The 24,999-nt window shown below is 37.7% G+C and overlaps 1 long non-coding RNA gene across 1 annotated transcript in view; it reads left to right on the top strand.

Moving 5' to 3' along the window:
• The window catches only part of LOC136379813 (uncharacterized), an 88,599-nt gene extending 68,268 nt beyond the window's left edge, over positions 1-20,331 (top strand). Inside the window, exons 3-4 of the long non-coding RNA XR_010746804.1 lie at positions 17,353-17,509; positions 19,931-20,331. This is a non-coding gene — a long non-coding RNA (uncharacterized lncRNA). The remainder of the gene's footprint in view (positions 1-17,352; positions 17,510-19,930) is intronic.
• The last annotated feature ends 4,668 nt before the right edge of the window (positions 20,332-24,999 follow it).

A 24,999-nucleotide genomic window follows, 5' to 3' on the forward strand; every position in this document is an offset into this window, starting at 1 on the left:
AAGCTGCCTCCCCTCTTCAGCACTTACTATGATGCCAGACAATTCAGTTCTGCTCCATAATGTCCCTAGTGTCTCTTGAGCTGCTATCCCAGCACTGGAGCTCAGTGGGAGTGAGTCTGAATAAGTCCATACATGTGTCCTTTAAGAGGAACTAACTGCCTGGGACTCCAGTAACATCTGTCTCACTCAGTCTCAGTTCCCACTGGTTTTTATAGCCAGAAGTTCTGGGGACTTCTCAGTACTGGAACCGTGGGCTTGGTGGACTGATGTGGGGATGATATCCCTTGCTCCTCAAGTGGGACCTCTGTAACCAAGATATTCCCCCTATTATTATCTGCCACATATGAGTGTGGAACCAGACTGTTCTGCATCTCTGTAGCTCCTACCAGTCTCAATGTGGCTTCTTCAAATCCCTAGTTGAAGAACCTCTTTTCAGCTAGATTTTAGGCAGTTCTTTTTTTTTTTCTTTTTTTTTTTTATAATAAATTTTTATTAATGGTAATGGGATGACATTAATAAATCAGGGTACATATATTCAAAGAAAACATGTCTAGGTTATTTTGTCATTAAATTATGTTGCAAACCCCTCGCCCAAAGTCAGTCTGTCCTCCGCCACCCTCTATCTAGTTCTCTGTGCCCCTCCCCCTCCCCCTAACTCTCTCCCTCCCTCCCTCCCATGTCCTCCGTCCCCCCACCCTTGGTAACCACCACACTCTTGTCCATGTCTCTTAGTCTCATTTTTATGTTCCACCAATGTATGGAATCATGTAGTTCTTGTTTTTTTCTGATTTACTTATTTCACTCCTTATAATGTTATCAAGATCCCACCATTTTGCTGTAAATGATCTGATGTCATCATTTCTTATGGCTGAGTAGTATTCCATAGTGTATATGTGCCACATCTTCTTTATCCAGTCTTCTATTGAAGGGCTTTTTGGTTGTTTCCATGTCTTGGCCACTGTGAACAGTGCTGCAATGAACATGGGGCTACATGTGTCTTCACGTATCAATGTTTCTGAGGTTTTGGGGTATATACTCAGTAGAGGGATTGCTGGGTCATAAGGTAGTTCTATTTGCAGTTTTTTGAGGAACCACCATACTTTCCTCCATAATGGTTGTACTACTTTACAGTCCCACCAACAGTGAATGAGGGTTCCTTTTTCTCCACAGCCTCTCCAACATTTGCTATTACCCGTCTTGTTGATAATAGCTAATCTAACAGGAGTGAGGTGGTATCTCATTGTAGTTTTGATTTGCATTTCTCTAATAACTAATGAAGCTGAGCATCTTTTCATATATCTGTTGGCCATTTGTATCTCTTTCTGGGAGAAGTGTCTGTTCATGTCCTCTTCCCATTTTTTTATTGGATTGTTTGTTGTTGAGTTTTATGAGTTCTTTGTAAATTTTGGATATTAGGCCCTTATCTGAGCTGTTGTTTGAAAATATCATTTCCCATTTAGTTGGCTGTCTGTTTATTTTGATATCAGTTTCTCTTGCTGAGCAAAAACTTTTTATTCTGATGTAGTCCCATTCATTTATCTTTGCCTTCACTTCTCTTGCCATTGGAGTCAAGTTCATAAAATGTTCTTTAAAACCCAGGTCCATGATTTTAGTACCTATGTCTTCTTCTATGTACTTTATTGTTTCAGGTCTTATATTTAGGTCTTTGATCCATTTTGAATTAATTTTAGTACACGGGAACAGGCTGTAGTCGAGTTTCATTCTTTTGCATGTGGCTTTCCAGTTTTCCCAACACCATTTGTTGAAGAGGCTTTCTTTTCTCCATTGTGTGTTGTTGGCCCCTTTATCAAAGATTATTTGACCATATATATGTGGTTTTATTTCTGGGCTTTCTATTCTGTTCCATTGGTCTGAGTGTCTATTTTTCTGCCAATACCATGCTGTTTTGATTATCATGGCCCTATAATATAGTTTAAAGTCAGGTATTGTAATGCCCCCAGCTTCATTCTTTTTCCTTAGGATTGTTTTGGCTATTCGGGGTTTTTTATAGTTCCATATAAATCTGATGATTTTTTGTTCCATTTCTTTAAAAAATCTCATAGGGATTTTGATGAGAATTGCATTAAATTTGTATATTGCTTTGGGTAATATGGCCATTTTGATTATATTTATTCTTCCTATCCAAGAACAAGGAATATTTTTCCATCTCATTGTATCTTTTTCGATTTCTCTTAACAATGCTTTGTAATTTTCATTATATAGGTCCTTTACGTTCTTTGTTATGTTTATTCCTAGGTATTGTATTTTTTTTGTTGCAATCGTGAAGGGGATTATTTTTTTGAGTTCGTTTTCTAATATTTCATTGTTGGCATATAGAAAGGCTATGGACTTTTATATGTTAATTTTGTATCCTGCGACCTTACTGTATTGGCTTATTGTTTCTAATAATCTTTTTGTGGAGTCCTTAGGGTTTTCGATGTATAGGATCATATCATCAGCAAAAAGTGATACCTTTACTTCTTCTTTTCCGATATGGATGCCTTTTATTTCTTTGTCTTCTCTGATTGCTCTGGCCAGAACTTCTAGCACCATGTTAAATAAGAGTGGAGAGAGTGGACAACCCTGTCTTGTTCCTGATTTAAGGTAGAAAGTCCTCAGTTTTATGCCGTTTAATAGGATGTTGGCTGATGGTTTATCATATATGGCCTTTATCATGTTGAGATATTTTCCTTCTATACCCATTTTGTTGAGAGTCTTAAACATAAAATTGTGTTGTATTTTATCAAAAGCCTTTTCTGCATCTATTGATAAGATCATGTGGTTTTTGTTCTTTGTTTTGTTGATATGGTATATTACGTTAACCGTTTTGCGTATGTTGAACCATCCTTGAGATTCTGGGATGAATCCCACTTGATCATGATGTATTATTTTTTTAATATGTTGTATTCGGTTTGCCAGTATTTTGTTTAGAATTTTAGCATCTGTATTCATTAGAGATATTGGTCTGTAGTTTTCTTTCTTTGTGCCATCCTTGCCAGGTTTTGGTATGAGGGTTATGTTGGCCTCATAAAATGTGTTTGGAAGTATTGCTTCTTCTTCAATTTTTTGGAAGACTTTGAGTAGAATAGGAACCAAGTCTTCTTTGAATGTTTGATAGAATTCACTAGTATAACCGTCTGGGCCTGGACTTTTATTTTTGGGGAGGTTTTTAATAGTTTTTTCTATTTCCTCCCTGCTGATTGGTCTGTTTAGGCTTTCTGCTTCTTCATGACTCAGTCTAGGAAGGTTATATTGTTCTAGGAATTTATCCATTTCTTCTAGATTGTTGTATTTGGTGGCATATAATTTTTCATAGTATTCTACAATAATTCTTTGTATATCTATGATGTCTGTGGTGATCTCTCCTCTTTCATTTTGGATTTTATTTATTTGAGTCCTGTGCCTTTTTTCCTTGGTGAGTCTTGCCAAGGGTTTGTCAATTTTGTTGATCTTTTCAAAGAACCAGCTCCTTGTTTTATTGATTTTTTCTATAGTTTTTCTGTTCTCTATTTCATTTATTTCTGCTCTGATTTTTATTATCTCCTTTCTTCGGCTGGTTTTGGGTTGTCTTTGTTCTTCTTTTTCTAGTTCCTTAAGGTGTAAAGTTAAGTGGTTTACTTCGGCTCTCTCTTGTTTGTTCATATAGGCCTGAAGTGATATGAACTTTCCTCTTATTACTGCTTTTGCTGCATCCCAGAGATTCTGATATGTCGTATTTTCATTTTCATTTGTCTGTATATATCTTTTGATCTCTGAGCTTATTTCTTCTTTGACCCATTCATTTTTTAGAAGTATGTTGTTTAGTTTCCACATTTTGTGGGTTTTCCCCCCTCTTTTTTGCAGTTGAATTCTAGTTTCAAGGCTTTATGATCAGAAAATATGCTTGGTACAATTTCAATTTTTCTAAATTTGCTGATATTGTCTTTGTGGCCCAACATATGGTCAATTCTTGAGAATGTTCCATGTACACTAGAGAAAAATGTATACTCTGTTGCTTTGGGATGAAGTGTCCTGTAGATGTCTATCATATCCAGGTGTTCTAGTATTTCGTTTAAGGCCACTATGTCTTTGTTGATTCTCTGTTTGGATGACCGATCTAGAGCCGTCAGCGGTGTATTGAGGTCTCCAAGTATGATTGTATTTTTGTTAGTTTTTGTTTTAAGGTCAATAAGTAGCTGTCTTATATATTTTGGTGCTCCTTGGTTTGGTGCATATATATTAAGGATTGTTATGTCTTCTTGATTCAACTTCCCCTTAATCATTATGAAATGACCATTTTTGTCTCTGAGTACTTTTTCTGTCTTGTAGTCAGCATTATTAGATATGAGTATTGCTACACCTGCTTTTTTTTGGGTGTTGTTTGCTTGGAGTATTGTTTTCCAGCCTTTCACTTTGAATTTGTTTTTATCCTTGTTGCTTAGATGTGTTTCTTGTAGGCAGCATATGGTTGGATTTTCTTTTTTAATCCATTCTGCTACTCTGTGTCTTTTTATTGGTAAGTTTAATCCATTTACATTTAGTGTAATTATTGACACTTGTGGGTTCCCTACTGCCATTTTATAAATTGCTTTCTGTTAGTTTTGTATCTAGTTTGATTCTTCTCTTTTGTTTTTCTGTCATTTGTTTTTGTTTGTTTGTGTTCCATACTTCTTTCCTCTGTTGCTACCTTTTTTAAGTCAAGTGTTTTTGTGGTGGTTTTTTCAAGGGTGGTTACCATTAAGTAATGAAAAGGGTATCTACCATATTCATTGTAGTACCCTATCTTATAAGTATTTCTGCACTTCATCGTCCTTTGCTACTGTTAATCTCCATCCTCTCCCCCCTTTTTTTCCTTTGTTGTCACAGTTTAAGTTTGGTTTTATTGTGTTCTTGGTGGAGCTGTTACTTGTGGTGTTGTTTTCTTTTGTTCTTTGAATCTGATTGGAAAACCCCCTTAAGTATTTCCTGGAGTGGGGGCTTTCTGTTGATAAATTCTCTCATCTTTTCTGTATTTGTGAATGTTTTTATATCTCCTTCATACTTGAAGGATAGCTTTGATGGGTATAGTATTCTAGGCTGAAAGTTCCTCTCTTTCAGGGCTTTAAATATTGGGGTCCACTCTCTTCTAGCTTGTAGAGTTTCTGCTGAGAAATCTGATGATAATCTAATAGGCCTTCCTTTATATGTTGTACTCTTCTTTTCCCTGGCTGCCTTGAGAATTTTTTCTTTGTCATTGGTTTGTGTCATCTTTATTATGATGTGCCTTGGAGTGGGTTTGTTGGGGTTAAGAAAACTCGGTGTTCTGTTTGCTTCTTGAATTTGAGGCTTTAGTTCTTTCCACAGGCTTGGGAAGTTCTCGTCTATTATTTGTTTGAGTATATTCTCCATTCCATTTTCTTTTTCTTCTCCCTCTGATATACCTATTATTCTTATGTTATTCTTTCTGATGGAGTCAGATAATTCCTGTAGGGCTTTCTCGTTTTTTATTATTTTTGAGTCTCTTTCTTCTCTCTGTTGTTAGGCAGTTTTTAATAATGGTTGTTCTGTAGTCTAGTTGTACTTTTGATATAGTTGTGAGAGGAGATTGCAAGTACCATGTTAACCTATGCCACCATCTTGACTGGACATCCCTTACATATATGTATTTCATTGCTGTGATGTTATCCAAGTAACACCTACCTGTCAGGTAACCAGCCAGCTGATTTTCTTAAGCCTATTATCCTTCTTTGTAAGGTGCAATGATTCAGGTGTCACATCTTCCTTATCCAAACCTCTATTGAGGGACACTTTGGTTATTTCCATGTCTTAGCCACTGTGGATAATGCTGCAATGAACATGGGGGTGCATGTGTCTTTATTTATTTATTTATTTTGTATTTTTCTGAAGCTGGAAACAGGGAGAGACAGTCAGACAGACTCCCACATGCGCCCGACCGGGATCCACCCAGCACTCCCACCAGGGGGCGATGCTCTGCCCCTCTGGGGCGTCGCTCTGTTGCGACCAGAGCCACTCCAGCGCCTGGGGTAGAGGCCAAGGAGCCATCCCCAGCGCCCGGGCCATCTTTGCTCCAATGGAGCTTGGCTGTGGGAGGGGAAGAGAGAGACAGAGAGGAAGGAGAGGGGGAGGGGCAGAGAAGCAGATGGGCGCTTCTCCTGTGTGCCCTGGCCAGGAATTGAACCCGGGACTTCTGCACGCCAGGCCGACGCTCTACCACTGAGTCAACTGGCCAAGGCCAGCATGTGTCTTTATATACCAATGTTTTTTAGTTTTTCTGGTAGATACCCAGTAGAGGGATTGCTGGATCATATGGCAGTTTTATTCTTAGTTTTTTGAGGAACCACCATACTTTCTGCCATTATAACTGCACCAGTTTACATTCCCACCTGCAGTGAATGAGGGTTCCTTTTTCTCCGCTGCCTCTGCAACAGTTGTAATTACCTGTCTTATTGATAATAACCAATCCAACAGGTGTGAGGTGATATCTCATTGTAGTTTTGATTTGCATTTCTGGAATAGCTAGTGAAGATGAGCATCTTTTCATATATCTGTTAGCCATTTGTATGTCCTGTTGAGAGACGTGTCTGTTCGGGTCCTCTCCCCATTTTTAAATTGGATTGTTTGCTTGTTTGTCTGTTCAGCTTTGTGAGTTCTTTATATATTTTGGATATTAATCCCTTATTGGAGCTCTTGTGTGTAAACATCTACCATTTGGTTGGCTGCCTGTTTGTTTTGTTGTCAGTTTCTTTTGCTGTGCAGGAGCTTTTTAGTTTGATGTAGTCCCATTCATTTATTTTTACCTTTACTTCCCTTGCCTTTGGGGTCAAATGCATAAATTGTTCTCTATGGCCAAGGTCCATAATCCTAGTACCTATGTTTTATTTTTTGTATCATAATTTATTGTTTCAGATCTTATATTTAGGTTTTTGATCCATATTAAATTAATTTTTGTGCAAGGGGAAAAATTGTAGTCAAGTTTTATTCTTTTACATATGTTTTTCCAATTTTCCAAACACCGCTTATTGAAGAAGTTTTCTTTTCTCTATCTTCTGTTTTTGGCTTCTCTGTTGAAGATTATTTGTCCATATATATGTGGTTTTATTTCTGGGCTCTCAATTCTGTTCCATTGGTCTGTATGTCTGTTTTTCTGCCAATACCATGCTGTTTTGATTATCATGGCTCTGTAGTATAATTTGAAGTCAAGTAGTGTGATACCTCTGACTTCATTCTTTTTTTTCAGGATTGCTTTGGTTATTCAGGGTTTTTTTATGGTTTCATAAAAACTTGATGATTTATTGTTCCATTTCTTTAAAAAATGACATTAGGATTTTGATAGGGATTGCATTAAATTTGTATATCACTTTGGGTAATATGGCCGTTTTAACTGTGTTGATTCTTCCAATCAATGATCATAGAATATTTTTCCATTTCATTGTGTCTTTTTCAATTTCCTTTAATAATGCTTTGTAGTTTTCAGCATATAGATCCTTTACATCCTTTGTTAAATTTATTCCCACTTATTTGTTGTTGTTGCAATTGTAAAAGGAATTGTTTTTTTGAGGTCATTTTCTGAAGTGTCATCATTGATATAAAGGAACACAACAGACTTTTCTGTACTGATTTTGTATCCTGTGACCTTACTGTTTTGGTTTATTGTTTCTAATAGGTTTTTGGTGAAATCTTTGGGATTTCCTATATACAGGATCATGTCATCTGCAAAAAGTGATATCTTTACTTTTTCTTTCCTGATATGGATGCTTTTTATTTCTTTCTCTTGCCTGATTGCTCTGATAAAACTTCCAGAATTATGTTGAATAAGAGTGGAGAGAGTGGACAGCCTTGGTTTGTTCCTGATTTTAGAGGGATAGCCTTTTTTTTCTCACCTTTTAGTATAATATTAGTTGATAGTTTATCTTATATGGCTTTTATTATGTTGAAGTACTTTTCTTCTATACCAATTTTATTGAGTGTTTTATTTATTATTATTACTATTTATTTATTTATTTTAGAGAGGAGAGTGAGAGAAAGAGAGAGAGAAAGGGGGAGAAGCAGGAAGCATCAACTCCTATATGTGCCTTGACCAGACAAGTGCAGGGTTTTGAACCAGCGACCTCAGCGTTCCAGGTCGATGCTTTATCCACCGTGCCACCACAGGTCAGGCCCTTATCGAGTATTTTAAACATAAATAGATGTTGTATCTTATTGAATGCATCTATTGATAGTATCATATGATTTTTGTTCTTTTGTTCTTACTGTTTACATTCCCACCTGCAGTGAATGAGGGTTCCTTTTTTGTTGATGTGGTTGGTGTATTATGTTGATCAATTTCCATATGTGCTCCTGGAATGAATCCCACTTAATCATGATGTATTATTTTTTTAATGTATGGTTGTATTCAATTTTCTAGTATTTTGTTTAGGATTTTTCCATCTGCATTTATTAGAGATATTGATCTATAATTTTTTGTGTGTGTGTTGTCTTTGCCAGGTTTTGATATGAGAGTTATGTTGGACTCATAAAATGTTAGGGAGTGTTGCTTCTTCTTCAATTTTTTGGAAGACTTTGAGAAAGAGAGGTATCAAATCTTTTTTGAATGTTTGGTAGAATTCACTAATGTCACCATCTGGTCCTGGACTTTTATTTTTGAGGAGATTTTGATAGTTGTTTCTATTTCCTCCTTGCTTATGGGTCTATTTAGCTTTTCCACTTCTTTTTGATTCAGTCTAGGAAGATTGTATAGTTCTAGGAATTTGTACATTTCTTCTAGATTGTTAAATTTGGTGGCATATAATCTTTCATAGTATTCTAGTGTAATCCTTTGTATATTTATAATGTCTGAGGTAATTTCTCCTCTTTTATTTTGGATTTTGTTTATATAAGTCTTTTCTCTTTTTTCCTTAGTAAGTCTAGCCAGGGGTTTGTCAATTTTATTGATTTTTTTGAAGGACCAGCTCTTTGTTGTATTAATTTTTTCTATAGTTTTTCTTCTTTATTTCATTTAGTTTTGCTTTAACTTTTCTATTTTCTTTCTTCTCCTAACTTTGGGTTGCCTTTATTCTTATTCTTTTTCTAGTTTTTTAAAATGTAATTTAGGTTGTTCACTTGGGATCTCTCTTATTTTTTGATATAGGCCTGTAATGATATAAACTTCCCTCTTATTACTGACTTCACTGAATCCCAGAAATTTTGATATGTCATGTTGTCATTTTCATTTGTCTGTATATATTTTTTTGATCTTTGCTTTTTATTTCTTCTTTGACACAGTCATTTTTTAGAAGTATGTTGTTTAATTTCCACATTTCTGTGGGTGTCTTTACTTTCTTTTTGAAGTTGAATTCTAATTTCAAAGCCTTGCGGTCAGAATATATGCTTGGTATAATTTCAATCTTCCTGAATTTGTTGATGTTAGTTTCTTGGCCCAATGTATGGTCTATCCTTGATAATTTTCCATGCACACTGGAAAAGAATGTATAATCTGATGTTCTGGCATGAAATGTCCTGTAAATGTCTATTATGTTCATTTGGTCTAGTGTGTCACTTAAGGCTGATATTTCTTTATTGATTTTCTGTTGGGATGATCTATCTAAAGCTATCAATGGTGTGTTAAGAACTCCAAGTATGATTGTGTGTTTGTCTGTTTCTATTTTTAGAACAGTTAGTAAATGTCTTATATATTTTGATGCTCTCTGATTTGGTTTATATATATTAAGAAGTGTTATGTCTTCTTGATATAATGTCCCCTTTATCATTATGAAATGTCCATCTTTGTCTCTGGTTACCTTTGTTGTCTTGAAGTCTGCACTGTCAGATATGAATGAGTATGGCTACAACGGCTTTTCTTTGGATATTATTTGCTTGGAGAATCATTTTTCAGCCTTTCACTTTGAGTATACTTTTTGTCTGAAACTGCTGACAGGATGTGATATAAGCCTGGAGGGGCCTACTTGCTGTTGCAGAATCAAAGAGAAGAAAGAGAGAGAGAGATTGAGTCTTGATGATACCATTTGAGCTGTTAAAGCTAGCCATACCTAAAACTTACTTCTGTACTTTTACATTCAAGTTGCATTTCTGTCAGTAGCAACTGAAGATGGTCTAATGGAGAACTATTTTCCCATGCCCACTTAACCCTCTTAGGAATCCTTCCTTTCATCTACTCTGACAATTCTATTCTTTCTTTAAAACTCAGTTTAAGTGTTACTTTCTCAGTAAAGCCCTCGAGCAAGAAAGCAGACAATCTGATCTGCAAAATTTAATTTATACAAATCATACTATATGTAATTGTCAATATACTTGTTAGTCTATGACAGACATTACTTACTGCTAACCAATCTTATTCTGCTTTTTTCTTATAGCAGAGTCCCTGGTTTGGGGTGGCAATACGCCTAATTTAAACATATGCCTTTCCAGAATCCTTTGCGGATAACGACATTCTTCCTGCACATTTCTGGCCAGGAGACATAGACAGATGTAGAAATTTCTGGGAAAGATTTTGTTTTCCTATTTCAGGTAACTTTCTTTCCTCCTTCTTTGTTCTTCCTCTTCTTTCTTTGCTACAGGAGGCATGATAGTTGAGGTAGAGATGCTACTTGTCAGCCTTGAGTGACAAGCCATATATTAGTGATGGTGAAGTAGAAGGGTATTTGAAACTTAAAGCTGCCTGACCTGTAGTGGCACAGTGGATAAAGCATCTCCCTGGAGTGCTGATGGTCGCCAGTTCAAAACCTTGGGCTTGTTCTGTCAAGGCACATACAAGAAGCAACTACTGTGAGTTTATGCTTCCTGTTCCCCCCACCCCCCACCTTTCTCTCTCTGAATCCTCTCTCTAAAATTAAATAAATAAAATCTTTAAAAAAAAGAGAAATAAACTTAAAAAGAAAAGAAAACAATGTTTAAAAGAAAAGAAAAAAAAACGTTAGAGCTGCCCAGATGATTCTGATCGCCCACCTCTAGATCTAACTGTGGGAGATACAACCTTATGCAGTTAAGCCATTATACCAGGATTTTTAAAATTCGAATTGCATACTAACTGATAGTCTTGTTCAAGACTATTATCTCTTTAAAGATAAAACCTAAGCCTTTACTTCTGAATCCTGAATATACCTAATATTAATACATAGTATCAACATTGAATATATCTAATACTAGGTTCACCTTAATGCTAAAAATAAGATTCAAGCCTCAGATACATTTCAATCCTGAGATCTTATGGTTTTATTCTGTAAACTACTTCTGATGCTTAATCTCACTCCAGCATCTACCCCCTCCCCAGCCATTCTCCTGCATGTTATTTTGAAGGGCAGCCCCAAACCAGGAAGCAGAGGTCGGTCTGCACTTCTTTATAATATGGATTGCTGCTGATACTATCTTAATATATTTCTAACCATTTATCCACATTTGCTACTGTTTCCATTTCATACAAGTAAAGATTTTTCAACAGGAGGTTGAAATTTCAGATTTCTTTGACTATGATTTCAGTCAGAAAACACTTAAAACAGTAATTCTGACTTAGGAATTAAATATATTAACAGCTGCTGGTAGCAGTCATAAAATTTGGCTCCTTGAGAGGCTGCTTTGGGCCTCAGGTAAAATTTTTCATCATCTTAGATAAAAATACGTTTCTTTAGTCCCTGACTCAAGCCCCAGGGGACTGATCAGTCCGATGATGATTATTATTATAATAAGCAGTGATTGCTGTTAGCAGATACTGGTTCCAGATTTTCTGAATTAACTCCCCATGCAAAACAAAACAAAAACAAAATCCAACAAGAAAAACCTCTCACCTATTATTATAGCAAGGACAGGAACTTTATTTTATAATACATGTGTTGTTTAACACCCATTAACAGTAAAGGAAAATTGTCCATGTATATTTCTCATTCATCAGTTGTATCAAGGAATTTAAAATAAGTATCTCTCAATTAGCTTCTGAAAGTACTTGTAATGTCATCATTTAGAAGGAGGCAAAAGTAGCTCTGTCCTTTATCAAAAGAAAGTTTAGTGGAAAAATAATCATTTCTTAAATTAACCATGGTAAGGCTTTTACACTATGAGAAGTAAAGACAAGAGTACTTAGATCATCACTAAACTTGCTCCAAGTCAGATGCTGATAGCTTAAACATTTGTAAGAAAGAAGTCCTCTGAGTTTGTAGCTTCTTGCTGAGATAGAGGAACATACAATGTATGATTCGAAATTCTTTGGCCATGTGACTTAATCAAAGGATCTGGATGTTAGAGCTAGCACTGCAATACTGATTATACTCACTAGATTTCAAGCCTTTCCAAAGGAGCTCTAAGAAAGCCAATAATACTTACCTGTGCAATCCAGGCACTGCCCTTAAAGATGAGGTATTGTTTTTAGACTTCTGCAGCATTCATCTCATCCCAAAGCTTTTCCTTATTAAACTAATCCCTGGAGAATATCTTTAAAACTATTTTTACTTACTCTTGAGATGTCAACTAAAATCAATTCATTTGTTGAACAAGCGCCATGAAAAAAATGAATTAACACAATAAACAGTGATGGATTATAAAAATAAAAATAAAAAGTAACACAATAAAACTAGTGGCTGCTTATCAGTGAAAGAAAGTGCCTTTTGAGCTGAAATAAGGTCTGGGAGGCAAGCATTTTAGGCAGACACAGCAGGAACGATGGCTCTGAGGTTCTCTGGAGTGCAGCGTGATTGGGAAACATATAGGAGCCCCCGTGGTGGGAGTAGTAAAGTTGAGCTAGGTGGGAGGAGTTATCTGAGATGAGGTTTGAGGAGTAGGCAAGAACCAGCTCAGTCAGGCCTTATGAAAGTTTACATTTATTCTAAGTGGAATGGCAAGCTGTTGGGACATGACTTGGTTTCATCTGTGTTTTTTAAAACACACACATGTTGCTGTGTAGAAGATGAACATTGTGAGGCAAGAGTGGAGATGGGAGACTGTCAGGAGGCTATTGGGTAAGTCCAAATGAAGAATGATGGTGATTGCACTGGAGTGGTAGGAATTGGAGAGAGGTGCCTGGCTTCAGGATATATTTTGGAAGAGCAACTGACAAAGCATTTTGATGAATTGAACACGGGTTATGAGAAAAGAGATGAATTAAGGCTGGAATGGAGTGGATGAGGTGCAACTGAGTAAAATGGGAAGACTGGCAAAGGGCCAGGTTATTATGTGGAGTTGAAAAAAGAAATTGTAGACATATTGTTTAGATTCCTTTTAGATATGAAAAAAAGATGTTTGGAAGATGAGGCTGACCTTGATAATAGTGTTTTCACTGGAGTGTTGAGGAAGTGGGGAGAGACACTAAAAACAACTCTTTAAAGAAGTTTTAAAGTAAAGAGAAGTAGAGATACAGTGTGATAGCCAAGATGGATGTGAAATTAAGGAATATGTGTTTTAAGATGGAAGATACTGAAGCATATTTGTAAAATTGGGAGGAATTGACAATGCATTCCTATGAAGAGAAAAATAAAGTCCTTCAAAAGACAAGAGGAGAAGAGAACAAGAGCAGAAATGGAAGGCTGATCTTTGAAATAAGGACATTTTATCCATAGCCAGTAGGAATAGGGCAAAGAGAGTGGATATAGTCGTTTTGTAGATTTGGAGGTAGGAAGATGATGCATTCCTTCTGATATCTGCATTTTTCCCAATGGATAATGAGACAACTGCCAAGAGTGGTCAGAATCACTCTTCCCTGTGGGAAGAGAACATAGAATATCTGGGGGAGAAAATAGAAGATGTAATATGGACTAAAAATTATGAAAGCATTAATAGGGATTTTGAGCTGTGCTGTGTTCCCAACTGGGATTTATGATGGGTTTAAAGTAAAAACAACCAACATGGTTAGTTATGTGTTTTTCTATGCACATATAAAATCTTTGGGAGATCTGGTCTAAGCATGCAGTGCTTGTAACAGTGAGTTTAATGGTGTTAGGGGACTTAACCAAGGGAATATTACAGTGGGGAAAGGTTGAGTGTTTACTTACAATTATAATTATGGACTGTGGAAATCTGTATACCATGAGATGAGGAAGCGATGAATGGTGAAAAAGCAATTAGGCCAATGGGTCAAAGATCTCTGTGAGGTCAAAGACTTGTTGCAGAAATAGTATATAAGTGGAAAACTTCTGGGGAGCTATTAACACATAATGTTGTTTATGCCCCACCCCCAAAGATGCTGAGTTAGTTGGTTTGGAATGACATCTCAGCATTGGTGTATTAATAGAACTTGGTAAGTGAATATAGGTGCAACTCTGGTTAAGAACCACTGCGTCACAGAAAATAGAAAGTCAGTGCATGCGTGAGGACTGGTGGTTGGCTGGAAGGAGCAGGGCCAGTGAACAACTGATGTCTGTCTGTTTGGTGGTCTGGGAGTGACCTGGGAATGAACAAGGGTTTCTTCCTCCCTTGATCAAACCACATCCAAAAAGGTAAATTTGAATGTAACTACAGTAAATACTAATGGGACCAATAACTTCAAGCATTGACAGGAGTACATTTCCATTGTTATACACATTGCTGTGGTGTGGAACCTGGGAGAGTGAAGGACCATCTCACCAGCATGGCAATGCTCTGTGGGGGCTCTCTCGGAACATCTGAGTCATAGGAGTTCTGAAGTCATACTTGGGCCTCTCTCCTCTCTTTCAATATGGAAGAATAAATGTCACCCTTATATATTTATGGTCAAAAGTAATCAAAGAAAACTACAGCAAAGAAACCCAAACTGTGAATTGCCTATCACCCTCTTCTATCTATTTTACATATTAAAAACATGAGAAAGTGTCAGGTATGGCTTAATGAGATAAAATGAATTTTCTTTCTATTAATAAACAAAAATATCATTATGGAACAATTTCAGAAAAAGTCCTTTAAATCACAAAGTATGTGTGTGATATACAACACTGTTTCTTAGTCTTCCTGAATTCTGCACCCAGAAACTGCCAAGGTCATCCCAAGAACCAGCAGGAGGTCAAATGTGGATGGGCCTTTCTTCAGTGGCTCCCAATAGGCACAAGAACCAGACAGGTAGTCTCTCAGGTAATAACATCAATATTGGGCCTCTTACCTGCATGGCCACAAGGTAACCACATGGCAGAAATCAGATGTGAAATCAAAGAGATGCCAGGAAAAATGCCATGAAGTACTCAACCATGGTTGGATCTGAATGTTAAGAATACCAAGTAAAGTCAAATGTGGCCGAAAAATGTACAAAATGTTCTGGAGCTGGGCTTTCATTGCTTACTCCCATCACTGTGCAAGCAGCAGGGTAAGCAGCAGTTTAAAAAAAGAGCATAAACATTTTAATAGAAAATAAACTTCAAGGCTTTTAAAATGTCAGAAGATGCTTTTGGTTGGTTTTAATCTAAAATGGAATTTATCACTAAAAGATGAAAATGATCAAACAGTATCCAAAAAGGGTACATTAAAAGGTAAATTTGAATGTAACTACAGTAAATATTCCCTGGGATGATAATCCTGTTAACATGACTACATTTCCATTGTTACAAACATTTGGCCCCAGAATATTACTGCCTAAAGCAGCGGTTCTCAACCTGTGGGTCGTGACCCCGGCGGGGGTCGAATGACCAAAACACAGGGGTCGCCTAAAGCCATCGGAAAATGCATATTTCCAATGGCTTTAGCCACTGAGAAGCCGCACTACAGTCTGCAGCAGAGCTATTCAGCTAGAACACACCATTATGGATGTGCGTTCCAAACTGAATGCCTGCGGTCTTGCGCAGACGTGATTGCATCATCCCTCCGGGGCCTAAGGGGCGGGGGAAGCGGGGGACGCTCCACAGTCCATAGCAGCACATTACGTGTGTCCAGTGCTTGCTGACGTCATCAGTGGGCGGGTGCAGCAAGCGCCCGAGGACAGAAGCCTAGGAGGCGGAGAGGCAAGAGACAGCCTGCTGGTGTAAAAAAGGTTAATAATGTAAAAACAGTACACACACCATACACACAATACTGTGTAAGTGTAAGGTGCTTTGTGTGTAATCATTACACAGTACACAAAGCAGCTTACACTTACACAAAGCACCATACATTTACACAGTGTGAACTACATCGGTCTTATACTATAAGAGACCACTATAAGATGTAGTTCACACTGTTCCCCAATGAATAATTATCTCCCATATCTCCCACTATTTTCCCATATTCTGAATGAGGAAACTGCTGAAATCAGTGGTTTCCGGCATTGAATCCGCCTCCTATTGATTTCATTGGGAGTGCGGTGGATTTTGTGGAAGAGAGCTCCCGAGAATCTCAGGTTACCACACAATCCGCTGCAGCCTCCTTTTGATTTCAATAAGAGGCGGAGAAATGACAGTTTCCGACACATTTCTTCCTCTCCTATTCAAGTCAATGGGAGACCGCAGCAGATTCCACTCAAATATAGAGCATGTTGTTTAATTTTTTCCACGCTGGAACTTCTCCTAGAGCAGAAAAATTCCAAAGGTGGAATCCGCCACCCCCAATAGACTTCTATAGGAGGCAGATCTTTTACACTGCAGAATCTGCACAATAGATTCCTCAGTGTGAGGCCTCTTTCAGTCTATTGGGGGTGGCGGATTCCACCTTTGGAATTTTTCTGCTCTAGGAAAAGTTCCAGCATGGAAAAAATTAAGCAACACGCTCTATATTTGAGCGGAATCTGCTGCGGCCTCCCACTGACTTGAATAGGAGAGGAAGAAATGTGTCGGAACTGCATTTCTGCCGTACAGGGGATCTCTCTTCTGCGGAATCCACGGGTCTCCCATTGAAGTAAATGAGATGTGGATTCCACCGCAGAAACCGCTGCTTTATAGTGTGAAAGAGCCCTGAAAGATACCATGCTGTGCAGAAACTGCAGTGTATCCTATGACGTAGTTCACACTGTTGTATATAGAAAACTTGCCACTAATCTGGAAAAAACAGATCCATTAGTTAAGCAGCTATTTACGGAATGGTAGCCCCAACACACTAGGTAAGGAGGTCCATTAGTAATAAATATTTCTCAATATATAATTATTGTTTTTGTGATTAATCACTATGTTTAAATTATGTTTGATTTGTAGCAATGAGAATACATAATGCATATCAGGTATTTACATTCTGAATCATAACTGTAGCAAAATTACAGTTATGAAGTAGCCACCAAAATTATTTTTTGGTTTGGGGTCACCGCAACATGAGGAACTGTATTACGGGGTCACAGCATTGGAAAGGTTGAGAACCACTGGCCTAAAGGAATCTCATTGACAAGAGCTAATGCATTGGTTACTCTTAAAACTATCCCTTTTTAACTGTTGACTTACTGGTAGTGTTGGTCATGGAAAAGACTATTTTTATTACCATTGTCATCAATTTCAGTGAAGTTTCAGAGATATCTGCTTGTCGTCACTACAGTTTATTCCTTCGCTGGTTAGAATCCACATGTGTGAACAAGAGCCCAAGGGTTCAGGTGATGCTACATTTCTATCGCATGACAGTGTGACTGTGATTGGATCCGTTGAAAATGTTTGGCTGAGCTTCTAATCCAGATTCTTTCCACTAAAGCCAACAGGTAAGGAGAAGCAGAAACAAAATGCATAATGAATTTATTAAAAATGTTTTTTGTATGATCAACCTTGCTTGGAAATACTGAGGGTGGGGTAGTGGATAAGGTCTCTCCAACCCTTTCCTCCAGCTTCTCAGACACTCCTCAACTCAGATTAGCAAACATCTCTCAACAGGTCAGAAATACAAAGGAAATACAAATTAGAGAGCATTGCCAGACTAGCATTTCAATGAACAATGCAATATGATGGAAAGAACTCTGGCCAAAAAGCAATTCAGGGAGTGTAGGCTTAGTCATCAAATAGAAGAGTCAGTTTGGCCAAGTCATTTTCTTTCTGGGCCTTAGTTTCCTAATCTGCAAAGTGAGAGGGCACAGGTGTACCATATCAATGGTTTTTAAATAGCATTACTTTGGACCCTTCAAGAAAGTAGCAGGTGGCCTGACCTGTGGTGGTGCAGTGGATAAAGCATCGACCTGGAATGCTGAGGTCACCGGTTCAAAACCCTGGACCTGCCTAGTCAACACACATAAGGAAGTTGATGCTTCCTGCTCCTCTCCACTTCTCTCTTTCCCCTTTCTTTCTCTCCCCTCTGTAAAATTAATAAATAAAAAATAAAAAAATAAAAAGAAAGGAGGAATGAAGGATCCTACCAAATATATTGTTTGTTTTAGATATTGAGGTTTTCCTTGAAGAAAGATTTCTGGCCCTGGCCAGGTAGATCAGTTGGTTAGAGCCTCAATTCAATATGTCAAGGTTATGGGTTTGATCCAAGGTTATGGGTTTTTTTCCTGGTCAGGGCACATAGGAGAATCAACCAATCAATGCATAAATATGTGGAATAGCAGATTGATATTTTTCTCTCTCAAATTAATAAATTAAAGAGAATATTTATGCAATCAAAAACTTTTACAAAGTACTAGATTAGATGTTCTTTAGGGTCCCTTTATGAATGAATACTTTAAATTCACAGCTGTGTTTTCAAATTTTTTTGATCATGCATACTATTCAGTCTTTTTTTTTTTTGGCCATGTGTTTCTAAAACACACAAAAATCGCATATGTGTATTACTGTGAACTCTTATAAACCTTCCCTCAAATAGAAATGTCAAAAGGGAGATAAAAATAAAAATTTTATGTAAACCATAAATTTGTTTTCTAACAGTTAAAGCCTTTTATTATCAATAATACTTTTATTATGTCTGGTCATTGTTTTTAACATTACTGCATGATACTTGTTAATTTTCTACTAGTACAGGTGAGCTCATGATAGACCTTCAATATGAATAGTACTCTCCATTGGGCTCTACAAACAAAAATTAGATAAGTGATCAATGGCTCTAGGATTCTATGAATGATTCAGAGATCACAGTATGTTGGAAGATGGTAAATTAAGTGTTCTTGACTCCAGATAAAATAATTCATTCTGTCTAGTCTAAGCAGAAAAGTTTTATTAAAAGATAGTATGCTGCTTTCAGATTAATGGAAGGACCAGACACCAGGCTTGGATGCTTAACATGACAACTAGGAGAAATGGCCTCCCACAGCACAGGACTGATCTAGCAAAACATGATGGCTGTTCTGCCTATTTCTTAATATGATGCTTGGGATTGGATGCCAGAAACTCCAACACAGTACCCCCAAAGTTCTGGATGTTTCTTTCTCTGAGCTTGTCTGGAGATCCAGTTGCCCCCTAGTGACCACTGCCTCACATTGCTCACTCTGCCTCTTTCTCCCAGGAGGTGTGCCTGCTGTTAGAACTCCTGGTAAAGATAAAGGACAGATTGGGTTGAATGGCTGGGAGTGAAGAAAGAGCTATTCCCTTTAAAGGAGGAGCCAGAGTTCAAATGACCAAGTCCATGAAGGCAAAGTGTGGCTGGCAGCCTGGATTGTAATAGGTCTTTGAGTGGTCCTAAACAAAGGGGTGGTAGAATGAGCCCCAAACTTCTGGATAACAACAGGGCTTTGCTTCTGGTAAGCGGCTTGGCTGCTCTAGATTAGGTTTACCAGTCAGTCAATATGAGGGATGGCAGAGGTGAGGTCCATCCCCAAGAGAGGGAAGTGACAATAATGAGTTGGTAGCTCACTGTTCTCAGCCAACCAGATTGGGTTCAGTCCTGGGCCAAGACAGCATGACTGTAAGACAGATTCAGCACAGAGGGTGAGAGCCAAATGCTCAAAACATGTCCAGAAGCTTAATCCACTTGAAGCACACTTTTTGACTCTGGACTTGAGAGTAGCCAACCACCATTAGACCTTTTTTTTTTTTTGAGGGAAAGGAGTTAAGTTCCCTTATACTACCAGCCCCACATCTGGAGGGTTCAGAGCTGACAGGCCAAATGAAGGCAATGCTCTAGTTGTTTATTGATGTGCGACAAACCCTCCCAGATGTAGTGGTGTAAAGCAATAACAATGTTACTGTGTTCACAGGAATTCACACAAGACCAAGGGGATAGCTTGTCTCTGCTCCACAATATCTGGGACCTTACCTGAGATTCAGATATTTGGAGGCAACTCAAACAGCTGAAGTTTGGAATTGTCCATAACTTCTTCACTCACCTGGACTAGATAACTCAAAGCAAGGGCTCCGCTGGGCCTGTTGGCCAGAAAACCTATATAAGGTCTTTCCATGTAGACTGGGCTTCTCACAGTGTGGTCACTGAACTCTGAGATACAGCTCCCATTGGTAGCATTCAGAGCAAATGTTCCAAGCCACCTAAGCAGAAGATGCATGGCTTCTATGGCTCAGCCTTGGAAGTTATGTAACATTGCTCCTATTCTCCTCTGTTGATTGAAGCAGTCACATACTGCCTAAGTTCATGGAAAAGAGACATAGACACTACTTCTTGATGAGAAAAATGTCCAAAAATTTGGGACTATATTTTAAAACTTCTATTAAGAGAGAATGAGACAGAGAACATCTCAGAAGCACATCAACTACAAATAAATATTAACCAATACTTGAATAACCTACTTTATTTAAAAAAATCATTGAAGACTTATGTACCAGTTACTGTGTTAAGTGCTGGGGATAGAGCTAAGGCACATCCCTCAAAGAGTTTACAGTCCACTGGAGAAGATAGATGAACATACATCATTATAACTGAAGGTCAAGTGAAGAAAGTCAAGACAGATGGTATAAAAGTGCTAGGAAAAGAATTAATTCATATAGCAGAGATCAGGGGAAAGCATATAAAGTTAGAAAGCATATGAATATGATTTCCTCTTCACTATTTCATAGATGAAACAATGTGAAAATGTTGTGTATATGTGTGAGTAAAACAGTAGGTGTGTCAGGAATTTTATATGATTCAACCTATTATTAGATAGGTCACCTTGAAAAAGTCACTTTAACTTCTGGGAACATCAGTTTCATTACCTGAACAATGAGGTTAAAAATGTCATGAGATAACATATGCAAATAAGGAAATATGAAAATAAGGTAACAAATGCAAAATATCAGAGTAGTGCTTAACACAGAGTAATTACTTAAAAAATAATTTTTGTTGTTTTGTAATTATTACTATTATTATGGAGAGCACTAAAAAGAAGTCTGAACAGAGAAGGGAGGTGAATGAGAGATTTTAGGCTACTCAAAAACATGTGAAAAGGTTGTTTTTGTGATTTTACTCATAAGTGCCATTTTGGTTTGCATTTGTTTTTGGAACTAGAAATTTCTTTTAAATAAAATATTCAAGAAAAATATATTAAAACTGAAATTCACTAATAGCAAATCACCACAGTATTTTCAAATCTAGATACCCTAGAATTTTTATGGACTAAATAATCTATAGTCTCTCCCTTCTCAAATCACTGAAATATTCTGATTAATAATTAATAAATATTCTCAAAAGAAAGAAAGAAAAGTCCTTGGGGGAGAACATGAGAGGGAATAAAAATTCTGGTAGCCTCTAATTAGAGAATGAGGAGTAATAGCTTTGAGAATTCAAAGCTTAACTTCGAAAATCTTCATGTGATCAGGACATAACATTTGGGTCCAACATGAATTGGGGAGTTAGAACTGGTACATTTGCATGAAACTGGATCTCAAAGAATCTTCACACCACCAGTGAAAGGTTAGTCTGGAAGACTATCAGTTTACCATATAAAAAGAGGCAACAAGGAAGCTTTTTTCTCATCTGATCTCTGAGTTAAAAAGAAAAAAGCCTCCCCTGACAATTTTTCCCAACAGGCCCACTATACTCATGTTTGTGGTCCCAAATATACTTCCTCCATGGTTTGGAAAATCCAGACTGATAATAAATTTAAAAATTAATAATAACCCTGGGGTATCAGATAAAAACAAGTGTAAAACCACTCTGGAAAAATGTCTTAAAGTAATTTTAAACATGATTCTCACAGATAAAATCTTGTTAAAGGTAAACTAACTATCTAAAATTCTGAAATATAAGAAAACAATTTATCTGAGCAATGGTCAGTAGATAAACAAATAGCAGGATTAGACTCTAGAAACTTTAGATAATAGAACTGTCATATAAAAGAAATATGCTTACAATGTTTTTCTTTTCCTTCTTCTTTTCCAAGTGAGAGGAGGGGAGATAGAGAGACAGATTCCTGCATGTGTCCCAACTGGGATCCATCTGGCAACCCCTCCTCTGCCCATCTGGGGCCATGCTGGCAACCGAACTATTTTTAGTGCCTGAGGCAGAGGCTCCGTGGAGGCTTCCTTAGCACCCATGCTGATGCGCTGGAACCAATCAAGTCATGCTTGCAGAAGAAGGGGAAGAGGGAGAGAGGAAAAGAAGGGGTGAAGGAAAGGGTGGAGAAGCAAATGGTCGAGTCTCCTGTGTGCCCTGACAGGGGAATCAAACCTGCGCCATCCACATGCCAGCCAATGCTCTACCACTGAGCCAACCAGCCAGGGCTCTTACAATGTTTAAAAAAGTTAACTTTGACATAGAAAATAAGGAAACAATAAGGCAGCATGAAATGATAATAAGCATGATTGAAAAATACATTATAAAAAGATATAAATTATATAAATTAAAAATATGTAGTTGAGAGAGAAAAAAATTAACAAGTTAAATAGCTGAATAGACAAAGCTAAAAAGAGAATTAGAGAACTTAAATATTGAGCTGAAGACATTATTCAGAATTAAACACTGAGAAAGAAATAGAATTTATGAAAAGAGGCAAAGAAACATGAATGATAGCACAAAAACATCCCCCATACTTCTAATCAGCAAGGAATAATGAATTGAGAGGTTGCAGGAGAGGCAGTTTAAAAAAGGTAATTGCTGCCCTGGCCAGTTGGCTCAGCGGTAGAGCGTCGGCCTGGCGTGCGGGGGACCAGAGTTCAATTCCCGGCCAGGGCACATAGGAGAAGCGCCCATTTGCTTCTCCACCCCACCCCCTCCTTCCTCTCTCTCTCTTCCCCTCCCGCAGCCAAGGCTCCATTGGAGCAAAGATGGCCCGGGCGCTGGGGATGGCTCCTTGGCCTCTGCCCCAGGCGCTAGAGTGGCTCTGGTCGCGGCAGAGCGACGCCCCGGAGGGGCAGAGCATCGCCCCCTGGTGGGCAGAGCGTCGCCCCTGGTGGGCGTGCCGGGTAGATCCCGGTCGGGCGCATGCGGGAGTCTGTCTGACTGTCTCTCCCCGTTTCCAGCTTCAGAAAAATACAAAAAAAAAAAAAAAAAAGGTAATTGCTGAGTATTTTCTAAAGTTGTTGAAAAAGAAAAATCTTTGCATTTAGAAAGAGCTACTGGTTCTTACCAAGATGTGTTTTGGCACTGAAGGACAAGACAAGTTGGATACAAATACCTCTCAAGAAATCTGCACTATTGAGACTAGAGAGGCACAAAACCAACATGGAAGGAAGGTTGGTAATGGGGGAGATGGCTTCCAGTTGGGAGAACCATATCAACAATTTGCTGGAGGAGGGGATGTTTTGTCTTGGATCTCAAATGACGAGTAGACTGAACATGTGAGAGGAAGTGTAATTTATTCTACACACCACTGCCTGCTCAATCTTCCTAAGGCAAAATTCTGATAATGTTACCCCTCACCCCATGTAGAATCTTCAAGCTCTCTTAATTATTTTTAAGATAAAGCCCCCCCTTTTGCCATTCATCTAAAGCAGTGGTAGTCAACCTGGTCCCTACTGCCCACTAGTGGGCGTTCCAGCTTTCATGGTAGGCGGTAGCGGAGCAACCAAAGTAGAAATAAAAAGATAGATTTAACTATAGTAAGTTGTTTTATAAAGATTTATTCTGCTAAACTTAGTGAAAATCCGACATAGAGTACTTGGTAAGTAATTATTATATGCTTTAACTTGCTGTAACTCTGCTTTATAAATTTTATAAAGTAAAGTTACTTCCCTACTTTATAAATCGCCATTACTGTGAAACTGGTGGGCGGTTAGAAAATTTTACTACTAACAGAGATATAAAAGTGGGCGGTAGGTATAAAAAGGTTGACTACCCCTGGTCTAGAGTATCCCATGGCATGTGCCCAACCTGTCTTTACAAACCTGTTTCACACAGTGTCTCTCTTGAATCCCATAATCCAGGCAGACTAAGATTCCTGACCTTCTGGTGCTTACCCCATTGCTTTCCCCTTCTCTTGCTGTTTCCACGTTTAGAATGTCTTTGAATAGAGGGGAAACTTTTGGGTCTTTATCTTGAGAATAGCTAAGGGATCTTGAAGATTCTGAGTAGGAGAATGATATGATCAGAATTGTGCTTTAGGAAGATTATATGTTATAACCATCTAGGACGCACAAGGAGCACCAGATTGCTTAATTAATGTGATGAAAAAAGCTGCATGATTGTTGATTCTGTAGAGATTTTGGACACAAATGTGAAAAGTTCAACATAAAATTAACACAACAGAAACAGATGGATCAGAATAGGATTCACTATTCCCCCAAAATGCCAATGTTCCAATTAATTCAATATATACAATTATAGAGTTTCAGTTCAATGCCAACTAGCTAAGTTAAAACCTGGATATGAGGTGGATTTTTGCCTGTGGCCTATTACTTCTAAGTGAGTATAAGCCAAGACCAATTTTAGAATTATTCTTCAGTTTCTCTATGCAACAGAAAATTCTTCAGTTTTAAAAAGTATTTTTGAAAGGTATTTATAGAGTTGACATGGAATTTTTTTTTGGTATTATAACCCAGTACAATTGTATTTTATGAAACATTTGAAGTCCAAATCCTAACATATGTCAGACTTTTAGTACATCTATGTGAGTCCTCAAATTAGATAATTCAATAGATTGGTTTCTATAGTTTCTTCTCTGCACAATTGATTCTCTGTAAGAAATTGTTTCTTTCCCAATCTCAGAACTATGCTTCCTGGTCTTAACCTTTGAAAATGGACTGCTCCTAAAACATTTGCTAAGGGACACGTGTCACCATTTAAAAAAATAGAGCTTTACCTCCATGGTATGTTTCTGGGAAAAGTGAGTATAAATCAAACTTTTTTATAAGTCAAATCGTATTTTAAATGTCCCAGGGGAACTCATTATTTAATAAA

This window comes from Saccopteryx leptura, chromosome 8 (genome assembly GCF_036850995.1).
Source record: "Saccopteryx leptura isolate mSacLep1 chromosome 8, mSacLep1_pri_phased_curated, whole genome shotgun sequence".
NCBI lineage: Eukaryota > Metazoa > Chordata > Mammalia > Chiroptera > Emballonuridae > Saccopteryx > Saccopteryx leptura.